Source organism: Triturus cristatus, chromosome 12 (assembly GCF_964204655.1).
Source record: "Triturus cristatus chromosome 12, aTriCri1.1, whole genome shotgun sequence".
Classification (NCBI taxonomy): domain Eukaryota; kingdom Metazoa; phylum Chordata; class Amphibia; order Caudata; family Salamandridae; genus Triturus; species Triturus cristatus.
Window position 1 is genome coordinate 222,434,640 of NC_140595.1, and position 18,993 is coordinate 222,453,632.

Genomic DNA, 18,993 nt, shown 5'->3' on the forward strand with positions numbered 1-18,993 from the left:
AAGCACAGGAATCCCAAAAAGCCCAGTATGATAAAAATGCCAAAAACTGGTCCTTTTCAGTGGGAGACGCCGTACTATTGATGACGTCTTCGGACCATAAGTTACTAGGACAATGGCAGGGTCCTTACATTGTGCTGGAAAAGATGACGCCTGTCACCTACAGAGTAGAGCTCGATAGAAAACGAGGCACCTCCCAAATCTACCACATCAATCTATTAAAAAAATGGGAAAGACCACTCCCCTCCTTGATTGGGAATGTAGGGAACCATAACCCCTTATACGGTCAGTGTATCGACAGCGAATTGCCCTCCCACTACAAAAGAATCCTGGTCGACCTCTTACTACCCTTACAAAACGTGTTTTCCCTGACCCCAGGAAAAACAACGGTGGTAGAACATCCCATTAAAACCATCCCAGGGAAAAGGGTACGTCTTCGGCCCTATTGTATACCAGAGGCCCGAAGGATAACCATCCGGGAGGGAGCCCAACAGATGCTACAAATGGGGATTATAAAACCCTCAGTGAGTGAATGGAACTCCCCCATTGTTCTCGTGCCGAAGCCCGATGGCTCGGTACGTTTTTGTATTGACTTTCGAGAGGTCAACAAAATATCAGAGTTTGATACACATCCACTTCCCCGGGTAGACAAAATGATAGAGCGGATTGGGAGGGCCAAGTATATCAGTACCCTGGACTACTGCAAAGGGTACTGGCAGATCCCTCTGAGAGATCAGGATAGAGAAAAAACCACGTTCTCTACACCGGATGGTCTATATCAATTCGTCATGCTGCCCTTTGGGTTACATGGGGCACCAGCGACATTTCAAAGAGCCATGAATCTTATACTACGCCCCCATGAAAGATACGCAGGGGCGTATATAGACGATATTGTCGTTTATAGCGAGTCCTGGGATCAGCATTTGATCCACCTATATGAAGTGATTCAGGCCCTTGGTAGTCAGGGTCTCAAGATCAATCCAACCAAAATCCATCTAGCCGCACAGAACGTGAAATATCTTGGTTACCTGTTGGGGGAGGGGGTGATAAGTCCCCAAAGTAACAAACTGACATATCACAAATCCCATTTCCCCGTTCTGCCAAAGCCCTCCGAGCCTTCTTGGGGCTGCTCGGATATTATAGGAGGTTTATACCCCAATTCTCACAACTAGCATCCCCACTCACAGACCTCTTACAGAAGAGCACGAAAACCGAGGAAAGATCGAGGAACCCTAGCCCTGAAGTCATCCAGGCGTTTGAAACACTAAAATCATCCCTAACGTCCGACACTGTATTAGCCAGCCCTGATTACACTCTACCCTTCATCCTGCAGACGGATGCCTCCGATCAAGGATTGGGGGCGGTCCTGTCCCAGAAAAACATACATGGCGAGGAAAGGCCCATCCTGTATATAAGTCGAAAGCTGTTTCCCCGAGAACGAAACTATGCAGTAATAGAAAAAGAAGCCCTGGCCATAAAATGGGCCATCGACTCCTTAAAATACTACCTAGAAGGACGAGAATTCACGCTCTACACCGACCATGCACCCTTGGAATGGCTAGCGCGCAACAAAGGAAACAATGAAAGGGTATTGCGTTGGTTCTTATCCTTGCAACCCTATAGATTCCACACCCGACATCGTAAGGGGACAGAGCAGGCGAATGCAGACGAGGAAGGAGAAGTTGCAGGAGAACGGGAAGAAGACAAGACGTGGTGCGAGGACTGGTGGTCCCCACCGGAGGTGGCCGAAGAGCGGCCGCAACTCAGGAGATGATTGCTCACTTGTAACTTAAGTACTTCGAACTCTAGTCTCATAAATAGACTAGAGGGGTGTGTGTTAACCTAAATACATATATTTTAAATATATACCTGGTGTGGTTGTCTTTTCATTTGATCATTCAAGAGATTATAGACTGGTAAAACAAGCTGCTTTACATTCCTTCAAGACTTAGCCTGAAGGCTGCTCTCCATAGCTACCACTAGGATAGCTTTCAATAAAGGTTGTCTTTAACCTATCACCATAAGGGGTTGTTTGGACTGATACAAGGTGCCCACTAGAACTAGTGAACAGCATATATCAGGCCACCTTCTCACACAGCACAGCCAGCAGCTCAGCAGCTTTGTCTGCGGAGGGATGTTGGTTGTCCGCTGTGATGGTGCCGTCAGCCTGTGGGCAATGATGTTCAGGATGCGGAGCATGGTTTTCCTTCTGAGTCTGTAGTGGGAAATGAAATACTCTGGTGTTAAGTCTGTGAGGCTGGTGCGTTTCCTGAAGGTCCGCTGTCTTTGTCTGCGCTGCCTCTGTGGTGATCCATGGAGGGGGTTGTGAGGGTCCGGGGGGTGGTGACGGTCCTGGGGGTGGTGGCGGTGGGTGTTGTGGCCCTGTTGGGGCTCCGAGCTGCATGATGAGTAGCTCAATGGCATCTGTTGTTCTTCAGGTGTGGCTCTGGGCTGGGCTCCCTTTATGCTGCAGGTTGTCATCCAGCTTTGCACCAGGTCAGAGCAGGTGTTAATTTCCTGCTGCTAATGCGCCTTATCGCATGTTTTGTGATCTTATCGCCAATCTGGCTGGTCGTTGAGAATGTTGCGGAGTGCTGTTGTCGTGGCTTTTTGCTCGGGATTGCCTACTCTGCATCTCATTAGCGTTAGTTGCCGGGATCATCTGTGGCGATGTTTTTTGCGGCTGCTATCGCAGGTAAACTGGTGATATGGGCTGTTAGCACCAGCTTGTGAATGGGGCGATATGATTATAGCGACTTTGGCTGCGCTAAAGTGACGTTAACTCGGCAATAGATCCTTGAGAATATGCCCCTTATAGCCAAGCTTTGAAAAGTCAATTGGATTCTCTCTCTCTTCCCGCAGGTAATGTATTACTGCAATACATAGATAACCTTTTGATAGCCTCCGTAACGAAGAGGGTTGTTGGGATGCCATGGTACAATTATGAATGCATTTGGTGAAAAATGGACATAAGGTGTACCTTTCTAAGTTCCAATATTGTCAACAGCAGGTTACCTATTTAGGTCACCTGTTGTTGAAGGAGGGTCGGAGGCTAACACCTAAACGAGTTTATGCCATTGTTAAGATGCCTGTCCCTGTGACTCAGAGGGATGTGCAGGCTTTCATAGGCATCACCTCGTATTGTCGGCACTGGATACCTGCTTATTCTTTATTAATACAGCCTCTGCTTTGCTTAACAACTAAAGATGTGCATGAACCTTTGCCTTGGAAGCATGAATGTCAGCATGCTTTTGAACAGTTAAAAGTTGCGCTTTGCTCTGCACCTGTGCTAGGTACGCCTGATTATAAGAAGCCTTTTGTGCTGTACGTACACAGAGGAGTTGGCCTAACAGCTAGGGTGGGCGACCTCAAATCTGGGGAACTGGGTTCGAGTTTCGGCAATGTCGCACTAAGGACGAAACAAAGGGACGGGTAGACTTGACTGATATTCCCTTATCTGACCCTCAAGAGGAACTATATGTCGATGACTCTTGTTTCAAATTGTCAGATGGCACCACTACAGCGGCGTATGCTATTACTACGCTGCGCACTGTAGTTGAAACATCGTGTGTACCTCACCAATCAGCGCAAGCTGCGGAGCTAATAGCTCTTTTGCGAGCATGTAAATTAAGTGAAGGACTGACTGTCAATATTTATACTGACAGTCAGTATGCCTTCGGGTGGCCCATAATTTTGGACGCCTCAGGGCAGAGAGAGGATTCTTGACTTCAACATGGGACCAAAATACACCACTTTCTGTTGATAGAGAGGCTTTTGACAGCTTTGACTCTCCCCAAACGATTGGCAATAGTGAATTGTAGTGCTCATAAAGCAATTACTGATGATGCGGAGAGGGGAAATGCCGTTGCAGATCAGATAGCGAAAGAGACAGCCAGGTCGAGAACAACAAAAATGCTTGTGGCAGGACCTGCTAGATGGGTACCAGATGTTACTATGTTTGAGAATTCATTGGAGAGTGTTAGGGAAATACAGAGAGAGGCAACAATTGAGGAGATGGCAGTGTGGCAGTAGAGTACAGGGCGTCTAGATGAAGAAGGATGCTGGATTGATAAGTTCGAGAAACAGAGATGGATGCTACCAGATGCATATGTACTTCCCGTAGTTACCATGGCACATGGTCCCGCTCATATTAGCGCCAAAGGCATTAGCAAATTGCTAGATCCTGTGTGGCAGAATGACAATATTTCAAAGGTTGATGCTCATCTGGTGAAACACTGTATGGTTTGTTTGAAACACAATCCTGGAAAGGGTACCCCTACACCTTCTGGTAATTTTTTACCCCCTTCATTCCCTTTTGAGGTTCCCCAGATGGATTACATAGAGCTACAGCGAGTTAATAATTTGAAATATGTGGTAGTGGTGGTTTGTGCATTTAGTAAATGTATTGAGACTTACCCAACAAAAAAAAACACTGCCATGGCAACGTCAAAAGCTCTTATTAAGAAGTTTTTCCAGCGCTATGGCTTGCCCCATTTGATTTGCAGTGACAACAGAAGTCACTTCAATGCAAAGGTGATCCAAATGATGTGCGATGGTTTTCATATCAAGCAAAAATTCCATGCAGCTAATCACCCTCAGTCAGCATGTTTAGTTGAGAAGTACAACGGTACTCTCAAGCTACAATTGGCAAAAATTAAGGAAAGTACTGGGTTGCAATGGCCAGATGCCTTACTACTTGCTCTATTGTGTACCAGAATGACAGCCCATTATAGAACGGGATTATCGCCCTATGAAGTGGTCTTTGGCCCTCCCGCAAATGTGTGGGGCGTCTCTAGACCGAAGAAGTTTTCTGAAATAGATTATCCTCTGCTTATCAATTATTTGTATGAACTCACTAAAAGCTTGCGTTCTATTCACCAACAGATACATGAAGATTTGCCTTCAGCACCTGAGGGGCATGGGCACACCATTCAGCATGGTGCTTTCGTCCTTGTGAAAAGCTTCCAGAGACGAGACAGTTTGGAGCCTAGATGGAAGGGACCCTATCTGGTCCTCATCACAACGAGGACGGCAGTGAGAGTGGACGGCCGGAAGCACTGGATCCACGCTTCACACTACAAACGGGTGCCGTTACCCCTTCCGTACGATGGCTGGGTGCACGAAGGCATTGGAGACAATGAGACAGAGAAAGTTCCACATTTTGTTCTGTTGGGTGTAGACAGAGGAAGAAAACTATGCCGTTCCGAATGCGGCAATCCCCCCAGAAAGTAGAGCTGCCCAGGTCTCCTCTTCATTTGATCCGCAGGAGCCTGAGTCTCAGTCCCCGGCGCCCCCTGAATTTCAGATTCTTCTCTGAGATGAGATGAGACAGTGCCTGGAGTAGAAAGGTACAATTTGTGTCCTCGACGGATGGGTATGTCATGAGTCTATGCCTGGACAGTAGTAAAGTCCTTAGGCACAGTACATCACTGCACAGACGTATGTCTGCTGGTGCAAACTATTCTATATCCCATAAAAAACCCACCCCTATCCCGTGCATCCAGCACTGCCTAGTGTTGTGTTTCACAGTGAATAAGTAAAAAACATAATTGCGTGATATTCGTTTTGTGGTTATTTTATATGTATCACCTGATTTGTTATTGCATCCAATATGTAGCACCTGATTTATAATTGCATGTATTGCTATGGAAACACTGTAAATCCTCGTTATGCCTTTCAAATAATAAATTGAGGAAAGTTTCGTGTTTCAGACTCACTTGAGTTTCAGACTCGCGCGCTGAAATACACATGAAGCAGTGAACGGACTTGCGCGATGAAACGCGCATGAAGGAAAACTTACTGCTTTGACTGCACATTGCCTCGCGTTTGACCGCGTGCGACGTGGCCGTCATTAGGGCGCGGTTCGGGTGTGGCAGGGCTATAAAAGCCACACCCGAGCTTCCAGAAGGCCCTTAGCCTTCAGTCTGCAGTCACGTCTACAGCTGCTCTACTTACCCGAGTTTCCCGATTCCTGGATTCCGACTTCAGCATTTTGACTTCATGCATCATCTGTGATACCTGAAAAAGAAAAAGAAAGCTAAGTGACTTCTCATTTCTTCTATGCATAAGGTGCCCACCGTAAGACAGCAGCAATAAAAGCGCGCACCAGAAGGACAATTTTTGGACACTGTTTTTGTATTACAAAAAGACAACTTTAAAGCACAGTTCTCTTCCAGGGGATCCTCATCAATAGTCATAAGCACTGAATATTCCCGCCCATGTGCGGGGACCCCGGAAATAAGAAAAATTATATATGAAAACCATATATATACAGCTCTGTATATGTATACACATATATTATTTTTTCCAAGCAAATGCAGCCCCCATAGAAGGCTAAACAATGTAGATACAATTATCCAATAATGCACCATAGGTATAAAAATACACCTAACTCCCTTTTTTTTTTTTTAAATGAGTTAACACACTCATAACAAAGGAAAAAAGGACACTGTGCAAAACACAGATCCATCAAACATTGTTAGCCTGCAGGCTGCATTGCAATACAATACCATAGAGACTGAAAAGCCTTGTACAGGTAAAAACTGGCACCGTGCCTTTAAGGCAGCCCTGACTCCAATATCCCATCATGCCTCAGGGGTGACAGTTGGGTCAGTTGTTCTTTCCAGCTCCTTCTGTCAGGACCCTGGAATTCAGCTCTCTTCTTTTTTGACTTTTCAGTCAAGAATTGTTACTTTTCTAGTAATTTTTTGGACTTCCTCTGGTAAACTCTATCAGGGAAGCGTATATCTGTGGTTTCTGACTAAATTTAACAACTTTTTCTGTCAGAAAAATGCCTTCTTTATTCATGCAGTGTCCATCCTGTGGCAAAAAGAAGGCATCTTCAGACACTCACGAGGTGTGTATTGTCTGCCTACGAGAGTCTCACTCTCCTGCATCCTGCCGTCACTGCAAGGACCTTTCAAAGAGGACTTTGAAAGAGAGAGAGAGAATTAGGCTTTCTGGCCTTTCGGAGCGGTCTAGGTCGAAGCAGCTAGTCCCTGTCTGTTCTCCATCGGCGTCGGGCTCGGCGTCGAAGACTCCAGCGGCGGGATCGTCGCTGAGAGGTGAGGAGTCCAGGGGGAGTCATGCTTCCAAACAAAAGTCCACGTCGACGCTCGATCCGGCGGCGAAGCGCATTTGTTCGTCGTCGGCTACTTCGACGTCAAGAAAACATCCTTCAACGTCGAAGGAGGCTCATCGCCGATCAACGTCGAGAAAACACCGTTCGACGTCAAGACATCGCTCAACGTCAAAATCGACACCAAGAGAGAAGTCGACGTCGCAGGAAGAGCACAGGCGTTCGACGTCGAAATCAACGGTGACGCCGAGGCAAAGATCGGTGTCAAAAGATCCTGCAAGATCTTCGACGTCGAGACATGATTCGCCGTCAAGAGGAAGACGATCCTCTTCGAAGGTGCTGTCGACGCCGAGGCACAGATCATCGTCACAACAGTCGACGTCGAGGCGGGTGCCTCCGTCGGAGTCGACGTCGAGGCAGGAGCCTCCGTCGAGGTCGGTGTCGAGGCAGGAACCTCCGTCGAGGTCAGCGTCGAGGCAGGAGCCTCCGAAGTCGACGTCGAGGCAGGAGACTCTGTCGTCTAAGTTCTCCAGATCTCCGGAGAAGATGGTGACGTCGAGGTGAGATTCCCAGTTGGGTTCTAGACCTCCGTCCAGGACAAGCCCTCCGTCGACGACAAGGCTCTCGACGTCGAGGCAGGACACATCGCCGGTGATCCATTCGGCGTCCAAGTCCAGGTCTCCGGTGATAGGCCTATCACCGTCGAGACGGTCCCCCGAGGTGGGATACCAGGAGACGTCACACATTCGTCTGACGCTTAGGAAAGTATCAAGACGCAAGTCTCCTCATAGGGTGATATATACCTCATCGGAGCACGATTCATCGCGTCCGATCTCCATTTCCCCTTCAGCCTCTCAAGATTTAAGATTAAGATCCGGATCACCAGAACTGTTGGGTGTCTCTCCAGTTCCTCCGGTGGAGCATACATCTCAAGACGAGGGCCATGCTCTACCTCAGAGCCCCGTCAGGGAAATGCCTCTGAATCCTTCCATGATTCAGGCAGTTAAGGAGTCCTTAACAAGGCTAAGGACTCTGGATCACACATTACGACCAGCAAGATCCCATTCTCGAGGAAGAGAATTGCGAGGGCGCTCATGCTCGCCCAGAAGGCGATCCAGGTCTACCTCTCAGAGGAGAGAATCAATCAGATCGGGGAGAAGGCGACGGAGGTCTCCTTCATCTTCCTTGTCAAGCCGTTCGTCCAGAAGGGATTACTCACCCACACTCACAGATACTCCACCATCTAGAGTGTCGCCAGTGGACGATATCACCACTTTTCAGGATTGTAGGAAGGTGGATATCTGACTATGGTTACCCCCAACTTTTTGCCTAGTGTCTAGCTGGTTTTTCGACTTAGTTGGCCTGAGATCCTGCCATTCAGGGTCTCAGGCTGTCTGCTCTCTCTTTAAAATGGACTCCATGTACCCTAGGTACATTCCCAATTGGTAAGGATCACCTTATTGGACCCTGTACAGTGTACCCTAGGTACCCAGGGCATAGGTGTACCCTAGGCCTCCCAGGGGCTGCAGCATGTATTATGCCACCCCTGGTCTGGCCTTCCAATCAGACACAACTGGCTGATCACTCAGCTGGGGCAAGGTCGTGTAATCACCCCTTGCTTAGATATAGTATATCTATATCTACCTTATATATAGACACATGTGTACCTATCAGCCACTCCTATGGCAGGCCTTAACAATCCTGGAGGCAGAGTGCTTGGTAACATGTGAGATGGTGCTCTAGCATGAGCTGAGCCTGTCTGCAGCTTTCGGAACCATGTCCTTATAGCTGTTCTATGATATAGCCTACCATATACTCTTAAAGTGCCTTATAATCTTAAACGGTTATGGTAACTATGGTTTGGCTGTATCAAAACATGTCGTGTAAGGTGTCTAACACTTTGGAATAATACCCCCATACCATTTCTGGTGATGAGGATATTATTCCTCCCTTCTAGAGGGAGAGACATGTTTAAATCCTACTTTGCTGTTTTACTCTAACCAAAGCCTCAGCATCACAAAATGGATGCTGCTGCCACAGACACAAGTCTGACCTCCTGCTGCTGGGAGTGATCCCAGCCAGGGAGGCCTGGACAATAGGTTTCCTGCTTGGGGAGGTGCTAGCACCTCCCCAGACAGCCTTTAGTGTATTGGGGCAGGGTGGGCTGAAAGGAATGAGACATGCCTGGGGCACACAAGGTGTTCCTTGCATAAGTCCAGTTCAAACCGGCGCTGGGGCACTCCAGCCCCAGCTCTGGCGCGAAACTGGACAAAGGGAAGTGGGTGTAACCACCCCCTCCCAGGTCCCACCCATAAGGCGTGACCTAGCAGGTATCCCAGCCCCCCAGATTAGTATAGGAGTGGGAGTTGGGCCTCAAGACTTTGGATTATCCTGAACCTGCAAACTTGAACAGAAACTCTGGACCTTCGACATTCGACGAAAGAAGAAGACTGAAGAATCTCCCTTGTGGCCAAGGAGTGGCTACCCTGTGCAAACAGGCACCATCAAGAGACTACCCTTTGCTTTGCCCAAGTTCTACGAGGAACCGACTGCAGAGCCCGACCAGAGCCTTGACTTCCAGACTTCTCCGACCCTGATCCACATCCACAGCAGAGCTGAGATCCGTGGAGGCGACGAGCGACGTGGGACCGGCTACCTGGGAAAAGTCGCTAGTATCTTCAAGCGCAGCTTCTGAGGCACCCTCGAAGTTGTGCACCGGGGATTGAGAAGCCCCAACCCCAAGTATCATCTGCACCGAAGATCAGCCCCCCACACTCCACGAGTTCTGCGTGGGGCCCTTCAGCAATTTCCTGCTTGCCGCGTCTGTCCGGTTGCTTGCCCGCTGGCTAGTGGCCTTTGTGACGACGCACCCTGAAATCTTCATCGCTGGTTTGGCTCCTCCAGACTGGCTCCTGCTCCTTTGAAAAAGAGAAGCATCCCAGACCTTCCTGGTCTGCACCAGAAGCAAGTCCTCCGTTCTGCGTGGGTTCCGCTTGCCAAGGCTTGGTGAGTCCTAGTCCAACTTCGACGCCGCCGACAGCAAGAGCCTTCGTGGGACAGCTCGCCTCCTGGTCCTGGTCGTCCTCGACGCTTCCTGGTCCTCCTGGCTGCAGCGACAAGCTTCACCTTCACCTGCAATCTTCACGACATCGCCTGGTTCCTTCCTGGTTCCACGTGGTCACTGGCTAGTGACATTGACTCTGTCCCTTCTGCTTGCAGGTCTCCTCTCTTCTTGATCCCAGCCTTGGGATCCACCGGACACTCTTCACTGACTGCCTGTCAGCATCTTTCTTCAGGCATCCATAAGAGTCGACGACGAAACCCGACGCAACTTCACCCCTATGCACCCGCAGCCTGTGGGCTAGGTAACTTGGGTACTCCGGTGCTCATCAGGATAGTGACTATCCTAGTGTCTAGTTTTCCAGTCTCGACTTCCTAGCTACTCCGGAAGTGTCCTAAATCTATCGATTTCTAAACTGTACTATTGCTATTGACTTTTACGCATTACGCGTGAGTGTTTCCACGCTGCACACGAATCCCGTGGGCCTCCCACTTCCTAACCTTTGGTAGTATAGTGTAGCCCCAGCGATTCCCTAGGCCTAGGCCTATTCTATTTCCGTGACAGTGGTCCTTATACCACTTACTTAGTATATGGTTTGCGTGGCCCCTAGGGCCTAACTGTATTACTTACCTGTGTGACTTAATGTATGCTTAAATAAGACTGCGTTGTACTTACCTCTAATCTCATAAAGAGTGCTGAGGGTTTGACTAGAATAAATACACTTTATTTTATATATATATCTGTTGTGGTGTCCTTTCATTTGGTATTCAAGGGATTATATATGGTATCAAAGCTGGCTTCACATGCCATTCAGAGTTTAGCCTAAGACTGCTCTTGTCCATGCTACCACTAGGATAGCTGGTCTATAAGGTTGACTTTACAACCAATCACCATAAGGGTATTTGGACTGATATAAGGTGTACACTAGAACTAGTGACATCATACATCAGACCAACTTCTCACATTGGTGAGCAGCGGTTGGGATCTGAGCTTGCTGTTGTAATACCATTGTAATCTTGAGATACTAAATTGAAAGATCACACAGATATTGTCTAGGTACATATAACATAGATTATAATACTTAAGTCCTACTGGACTTAGTAGTTGTAGGTTGAAGGGAGTAACACACCCTGACTACAACTACCAGAGAGGTTTAGTAGAAACAACTAGTGTAGGTAGGTGCACACACCACACCCTCACTAGATCATGTCTCTGGGAGGAGATCAAGTAGATGCTCTCTCAGGAGGGTCAGGTCTGCAGAAGACCCCCTCTAGATATGATACCCTAACTTTCCAGGAGATGAGACAATTGTGTACCTCCAGAGGAATAAAACAGGGTGCAAACCCTACCCTCCTTCAGCTAAGACAACTCCTAGAGGAGTATGATGCTCTTAAAGCCTCACAGGCAGGTACCCTAGGTACAAAGGAGGGTCTACCCACCACAGATGAGTCAGATGGGACTTCAGATGAAGAGGTAGACAGCCAGGGCCAAGTAGGAAGACTTAGCCAGGCTAACCTAAGCTTACATGGGAGTTTGCATGGGGTCCCCCCCATACAGACCCCCAAGTAGGCTTACACAGAGAAGCAGGAGGGACAGATCCCCTTCAAGGGAATCCACCCACTCCCATGTCTCTAGCATCTCTAATGCTTCCTCTCACAGGGGAATGACTTCCCCTGAGAGAAAGGAGCATGAAGCCAGAATGAGGGAAGCTAATCTGAGGATTCAGAGGGAAGAACTTGCCCTTGCCAAAGAGAAGCTTGCTCTGGCTAGAGAGCAAAAATTGGGTGGGTCAGACCCCACTGGTGGCAGCAACATTCCTAGAGATAGGGATAGGTCTTATGACCATAGAAACCTAAGCAAGATAGTCCCCCATATCAGAATGGGGATGACATCCACAAGTGGATGACTGCTTTGGAGAGGGCCTGCAAAGTACAGCAGGTACCCCAGAGTCAGTGGGCAGCTATCTTGTGGCTCTCCTTTCCTGACAAAGGTAGAGACAAGCTCCTCACAGTCAGTGATGAGGATGCTAACAATTACAAAGTCCTGAAGAGTGCTCTGATAGATGGGTTTGGCTTAACCACTGAGCAATATAGGTTGTTGTTCAGAGACACCCAGAAGACACAGACACAGGACTGGTCTGATTTTGTGGATTGTGCCACTAAGGCTTTGGAAGGTTGGTTAACTGGCAGCAAGGTGCAGGACTATACAGGATTGTACAACTTGATTATGAGGGAGCAGATCCTTAGTAATTGTCAGAACCAGCTTCTCCATCAACACCTGGTAGACTCAGATTTGACCTCTCCCCAAGAATTGGGAAAGAGGGCAGATAAATGGGTCAGGACCAGGATTAGGCCTAAAAATCAGGGTGGTGACCAAAAGAAAGATACCACCAAGCCTCAAGAGAAGGGTGGGGATAAAGCAAAAGAAAAAGCTTCCTCAGGGCCCCAAAACTCCACACAGGGTGGTGGGTCCAAAGCTCCCTCCTCTACCACAGTTAAAAAGCCTTACTGCCATGAGTGTAAAACTCCTGGGCATTGGAAAACTGACAGCAGTTGCCCAAGGGCTAAAAACAAAACTGTTCCTCCAACTACTCCTGTCACACCACCTATTACTGTCAGCAGTAATCCCCCAGGTGGTGGGAGTGCCCCCAAAAATTTGGTTGGGTTTTCTTGGGGAACACAGGGGGACTCTGGCTTAGCCAATTCCCCTACAGCAGCTACTCTTGTCTGTGATGGTGGCATGGGGTTTGCCAACTTCACTGCCTGTCCCAACACTTTGGGTAGGTACAGACAGGAGCCCTACATCAATGGTAGAAAAGCTGAGGCCTACAGAGACACTGGAGCTAGCATCACTATGGTGGCCCATAGGCTAGTTCCCTCTGAGCAGCTTTTGCCTGGTTTCTCATACCAGGTAACTAACATTGATGGCAACCAGAACAGTCATCCCATGGCAGAGGTATGTCTCAGCTGGGGAGGTGTCACTGGCCCTAAAAGGGTGGCAGTGTCTCCAACCTTGCCTGTGGACTGCTTACTGGGGAATGACTTAGAACTCTCAGCTTGGGCTGGAGTTGAACAAGACACCCATTCCAAAATGGTAGGCCTTTCACAAAAGGGTAGTGGGGTTGTGCCAGTCACAACCCCTGTCCAAGTAGATTTCCTCCTTGAAAAGGTTGGAAGGGCAGTGGTAGCCACAGCCCAGGCAAAGACAGACTTCCCTGTAGAGATTGGCAGAGCTGTGACAGTCACAGCTCAAACACAAACTGAGTGCCTCCCTGAAAAGGTTGGCAGGGCTGTAATGGTCTCAGCCCATACTCAGACTGACATAGGTGTAGTGAAGCCTGAAACTATGGATCAATCTACACAAACAGAGAGTAGTGGGGAGGAAGAAAAGTCTCCCTCTCCCCAGACATTAGGAAAAGGTCAGCCTCCTCAGGGATCTGACCTCACCCCTTGTGAAGGAACTGCCCCAGAGGTAGCCAGGCCTGGCCTGGCAGAGCCTCTGAGGTCAGTGGCCCCTTCCAAGGTGGGACCCAGTCTGGTGCAGGTAGCCTGCCTCTCTCTACCCTGCCTCAGTCAGCCCAGGGCTGCAGAGGTCAGGGAGGCCAGTAGACCCCAAGAGGGCCCCTGTCCACAAGAACCCCCCCATCAAAAGAATGAGGATTGCCTGGCTAGTAGCCCTAGCCAGGTGATGGTTAAAAACATTCCTGAGGGATCTCCTTTACAGATAGTTAGGGACCTCCCCCAGACGGATTCTGTTGGGCGCAGGCAAACATGGGACCCTAGGGCCCCAAACCTGACCTGTCCCTCCAGTAAGCCCACAAAAGGGACCCAGCCTCCAGCTTTAGGTAGCCAGAGGCTGACCCTGAGAGCACAGTGCAACTCAGTGAAAGAAAGAAAGGCATCCATGGTGGAGGATGATTGGAGGAAGCTGAGGCCTCACTTTGAGGACACTCACTTCGGTACTCCATCTCAACACCAGCCTTTTACTTTGCAAAGACACACCAAAGGTAGAGATTCCCTATGGTGGAGACCCTATGATACCTTTAGGATGAGGGATTGCTTAGTGGACCATGAGACAGGGGGTAACCATGCCAGTGCTGGTTCTTCCTTATATGGCCACTTAGGCAATAGAGGCTTACCTTGTCAAGGCCAGCCTTATCTCCTTTCGTTTGGGGGGGGGGGTTGTGTAGGAAGGTGGATATCTGACTATGGTTACCCCCAACTTTTTGCCTAGTGTCTAGCTGGTTTTTCGACTTAGTTGGCCTGAGATCCTGCCATTCAGGGTCTCAGGCTGTCTGCTCTCTCTTTAAAATGGACTCCATGTACCCTAGGTACATTCCCAATTGGTAAGGATCACCTTATTGGACCCTGTACAGTGTACCCTAGGTACCCAGGGCATAGGTGTACCCTAGGCCTCCCAGGGGCTGCAGCATGTATTATGCCACCCCTGGTCTGGCCTTCCAATCAGACACAACTGGCTGATCACTCAGCTGGGGCAAGGTCGTGTAATCACCCCTTGCTTAGATATAGTATATCTATATCTACCTTATATATAGACACATGTGTACCTATCAGCCACTCCTATGGCAGGCCTTAACAATCCTGGAGGCAGAGTGCTTGGTAACATGTGAGATGGTGCTCTAGCATGAGCTGAGCCTGTCTGCAGCTTTCGGAACCATGTCCTTATAGCTGTTCTATGATATAGCCTACCATATACTCTTAAAGTGCCTTATAATCTTAAACGGTTATGGTAACTATGGTTTGGCTGTATCAAAACATGTCGTGTAAGGTGTCTAACACTTTGGAATAATACCCCCATACCATTTCTGGTGATGAGGATATTATTCCTCCCTTCTAGAGGGAGAGACATGTTTAAATCCTACTTTGCTGTTTTACTCTAACCAAAGCCTCAGCATCACAAAATGGATGCTGCTGCCACAGACACAAGTCTGACCTCTTGCTGCTGGGAGTGATCCCAGCCAGGGAGGCCTGGACAATAGGTTTCCTGCTTGGGGAGGTGCTAGCACCTCCCCAGACAGCCTTTAGTGTATTGGGGCAGGGTGGGCTGAAAGGAATGAGACATGCCTGGGGCACACAAGGTGTTCCTTGCATAAGTCCAGTTCAAACCGGCGCTGGGGCACTCCAGCCCCAGCTCTGGCGCGAAACTGGACAAAGGGAAGTGGGTGTAACCACCCCCTCCCAGGTCCCACCCATAAGGCGTGACCTAGCAGGTATCCCAGCCCCCCAGATTAGTATAAGAGTGGGAGTTGGGCCTCAAGACTTTGGATTATCCTGAACCTGCAAACTTGAACAGAAACTCTGGACCTTCGACATTCGACGAAAGAAGAAGACTGAAGAATCTCCCTTGTGGCCAAGGAGTGGCTACTCTGTGCAAACAGGCACCATCAAGAGACTACCCTTTGCTTTGCCCAAGTTCTACGAGGAACCGACTGCAGAGCCCGACCAGAGCCTTGACTTCCAGACTTCTCCGACCCTGATCCACATCCACAGCAGAGCTGAGATCCGTGGAGGCGACGAGCGACGTGGGACCGGCTACCTGGGAAAAGTGGCTAGTATCTTCAAGCGCAGCTTCTGAGGCACCCTCGAAGTTGTGCACCGGGGATTGAGAAGCCCCAACCCCAAGCATCATCTGCACCGAAGATCAGCCCCCCACACTCCACGAGTTCTGCGTGGGGCCCTTCAGCAATTTCCTGCTTGCCGCGTCTGTCCGGATGGCTCGGATGAAGTCAGAACTCGACACCATGAAAGCCGTGGGCTTAGAGAAACGGAAAGAATTCCGTCGCCGTAGGGGAACCGACAGACGTAGCTACCAGCAGAGGGTTCAAACCCCTCACTGGCAGAAAAACCAAGATCAACAAGGGCAAAAGAAACAGCAATTTCAGTCCCGTAGATCATCCAGGGGACGTGGAAATAACCGCCAGGCCGGCGGGGGAAACAAGGCTCAAGGAAAGCAATGAGAGCCTGCTTCCTCCAATGCCGTCCACCGCTCCGGTGGGAGGAAGTATTGCACACCATCTCCCAGAGTGGCAATCCATCACAAAGGACAAATGGGTTCTGAATATACTGCGACATGGATACTCGCTTCGTTTCCGGAGTCCTCCTCCCTCGATCCACCCTGTACAATCATCTCAACACCTCATGATGTTAAGAGAAGAAGTAGCAACCCTGCTGCTCAAATCAGCAATAGAAAAAGTACCCAGGGCGCAGAGAGGAAGAGGAGTCTACTCCAGATATTTTCTGATCCAAAAAAGAAATGCAAAAGCAGAGTTCAGACCCATCTTGGACTTACGGACACTAAACAAGCATATCAAAAGGGAAAAATTTTGCATGCTTGCGCTTCACCAGATATATCCGCATCTCCGGCAAGGAGATTGGATGTGCTCGCTGGATCTGCAAGACGCGTATTTTCATGTTCCCATAGTACAGTCTCATCGGAAATTCCTAAGGTTCATGGTGGGGACCTCTCACTATCAATTCAAGGTCCTACCATTTGGCCTGAAATCGGCCCCTCGAGTATTTACAAAATGCATGGCAGTAGTAGCGGCTGCACTGAGGCGCGCAGGAGTCTTCGTCTATCCCTATCTAGACGATTGGCTGATAAAAGGACCATCGCCTCAGAGTGTGCACTCACAGCTGGAACGCTGCCTGAACCTGTGTCACAGATTGGGGCTCAGGGTAAACTTCAAGAAATCCAACTTCACACCAACCCAAAGGATACACTACCTCGGTGCAACTATAGACTCCGCAGTAGGAAAAGTGTTTCCTTCGGAGGAGAGACGGTCATCCCTGATCTACAAAGGAAAGCAGATTATGACCAACAAGCTCTCGACAGCGCGACTTCGTCTCTACTGGGGGCCATGGCATCCTGCATATTCCTGGTGCCCAATGCCAGGTTGAGGATGCGTCCTCTCCAACAAGATCTGGAGGACAAATGGGACCAAAGGAATTCACTGTGGGAGGAACTAGTCTGTCTTTCCTCAGCGGCCAGGCAATCAATCAAGTGGTGGTTGAAACCACTCAATCTACAGGTGGGGCTTCCGTTTCATCAAGAACCCCCATCTCAGACGTTGATCACCGACGCATCCCTACAGGGTTGGGGTGCGCATCTGGGATCCCTACAGACTGAAGGACGGTGGTCAAGCAGCGAAAGGTTGTACCACATCAACATGCTAGAACTCCGGGCAGTCCACCTAGCCCTCAAAGCATTCCTGCCAGCTATCAGGACGAGTCCCATTCTAGTACAAACGGACAATACCACCACAATGTACTACCTGAACAAACAGGGGGGTACTCGATCCAGGATGCTCTCACTGGAGGCTCAGTCCCTGTGGCACTGGAGCCTAGCAAGGAACATTTCAATAAAGGCGGTGCACCTGCCAGGAGAGCTCAACGTAAAAGCAGACTTGCTCAGTCGTCATTTTCAAGATCCAGACGACTGGGTAGAAGCCATTGGCCGCTCGACCTAAAGCGCACTCCACAAGAGGGAAGGCGGCTACTGCTGCTTTTCTCAATAATGTACCACTCTCCGAGACCTGCAAGGCAGCCACTTGGAGATCTGTCCACACATTTACGAGGCATTATTGTCTGGATTCGGACACCAGAGCAGACACTCAAGTAGGACAAGCCTCCTTGAGGAATCTATTCAATAACTGAATTTGTCAATGGTTTATTACTCCATGTATAGTGCAGTTCTCAGTTGCCTGCAGGTGGAAGGTGGACTTGCTATTCTATTCAGTGCTTATGACTGTTGATGAGGATCCCCTGGAAGAGAAGGATAAGTTACTTACCTGTAATCCTAGTTCTCTTCCAGGGGTATCCTCATCAAAGTCATAAGCAACCCACCCGCCTCCCCAGGCAATTTTGAGATTTGTATTATTAACATGGAGGAAATATATCTTTGTATGTAGGACTACAGTCCCGCAAAGAACAACTGACCCAACTGTCACCCCTGAGGCATGATGGGATATTGGAGTCAGGGCTGCCTTAAAGGCACGGTGCCAGTTTTTACCTGTACAAGGCTTTTCAGTCTCTATGGTATTGTATTGCAATGCAGCCTGCAGGCTAACAATGTTTGATGGATCTGTGTTTTGCACAGTGTCCTTTTTTCCTTTGTTAGGAGTGTGTTACCTCATTAAAAAAAAAAAGAAAAAAAAAAAAAAGGGAGTTAGGTGTATTTTTATACCTATGGTGCATTATTGGATAATTGTATCTACATTGTTTAGCCTTCTATGGGGGCTGCATTTGCTAGGAAAAAATAATATATGTGTATACATATACAGAGCTGTATATATATGGTTTCATATATAATTTTTTTATTTTCGGGGTCCCCGCACATGGGCGGGAATATTCAGTGCTTATGACTTTGATGAGGATATCCCTGGAAGAGAACTAGGATTACAGGTAAGTAACTTATCCTTGTGTGTTATTGGTACAACGGTTAAACCTACGTTATTGTGACATTTACAAAAATAAGGTTTCTGTGTTTTGGTGTATTTTATATTTTAAAGTAGCAGAAATTGAGTGATGGAGTAGAAGAAACAAGGAAGCATAATACTATGGAGTAAGTGTATAAAAGCAGAGGCAGGGTGTGTAAAGTTAGATAATTAAGAGTTGGCATCTTAATGAATATAGGAAGTGAAGAACTAATATATATCTGTTTCTATTTACAAGAAAAGAAGAAGTCATCAAACAACATCTTACGGACACATCTGAGGTGACTCCACTTACAACCTTGGTGATTACACTTACGAAGACTTCCTCCATCACACTACATCACCCAGGACACTAGGAACATTCCTGTGAATCACAGGTAGGACATTTACACTTCTCACTTCACC

General features: G+C 48.5%; 1 protein-coding gene across 2 annotated transcripts in view; it reads right to left on the reverse strand.

Moving 5' to 3' along the window:
- The window catches only part of MLKL (mixed lineage kinase domain like pseudokinase), a 642,399-nt gene that overhangs the window by 464,286 nt on the left and 159,120 nt on the right, over positions 1–18,993 (reverse strand). For both annotated transcript variants that reach the window (XM_085639671.1, XM_085639670.1), the window contains exon 3: positions 5,953–6,015. The gene's annotated coding sequence lies outside the window, so the exon portion shown is untranslated. The remainder of the gene's footprint in view (positions 1–5,952; positions 6,016–18,993) is intronic.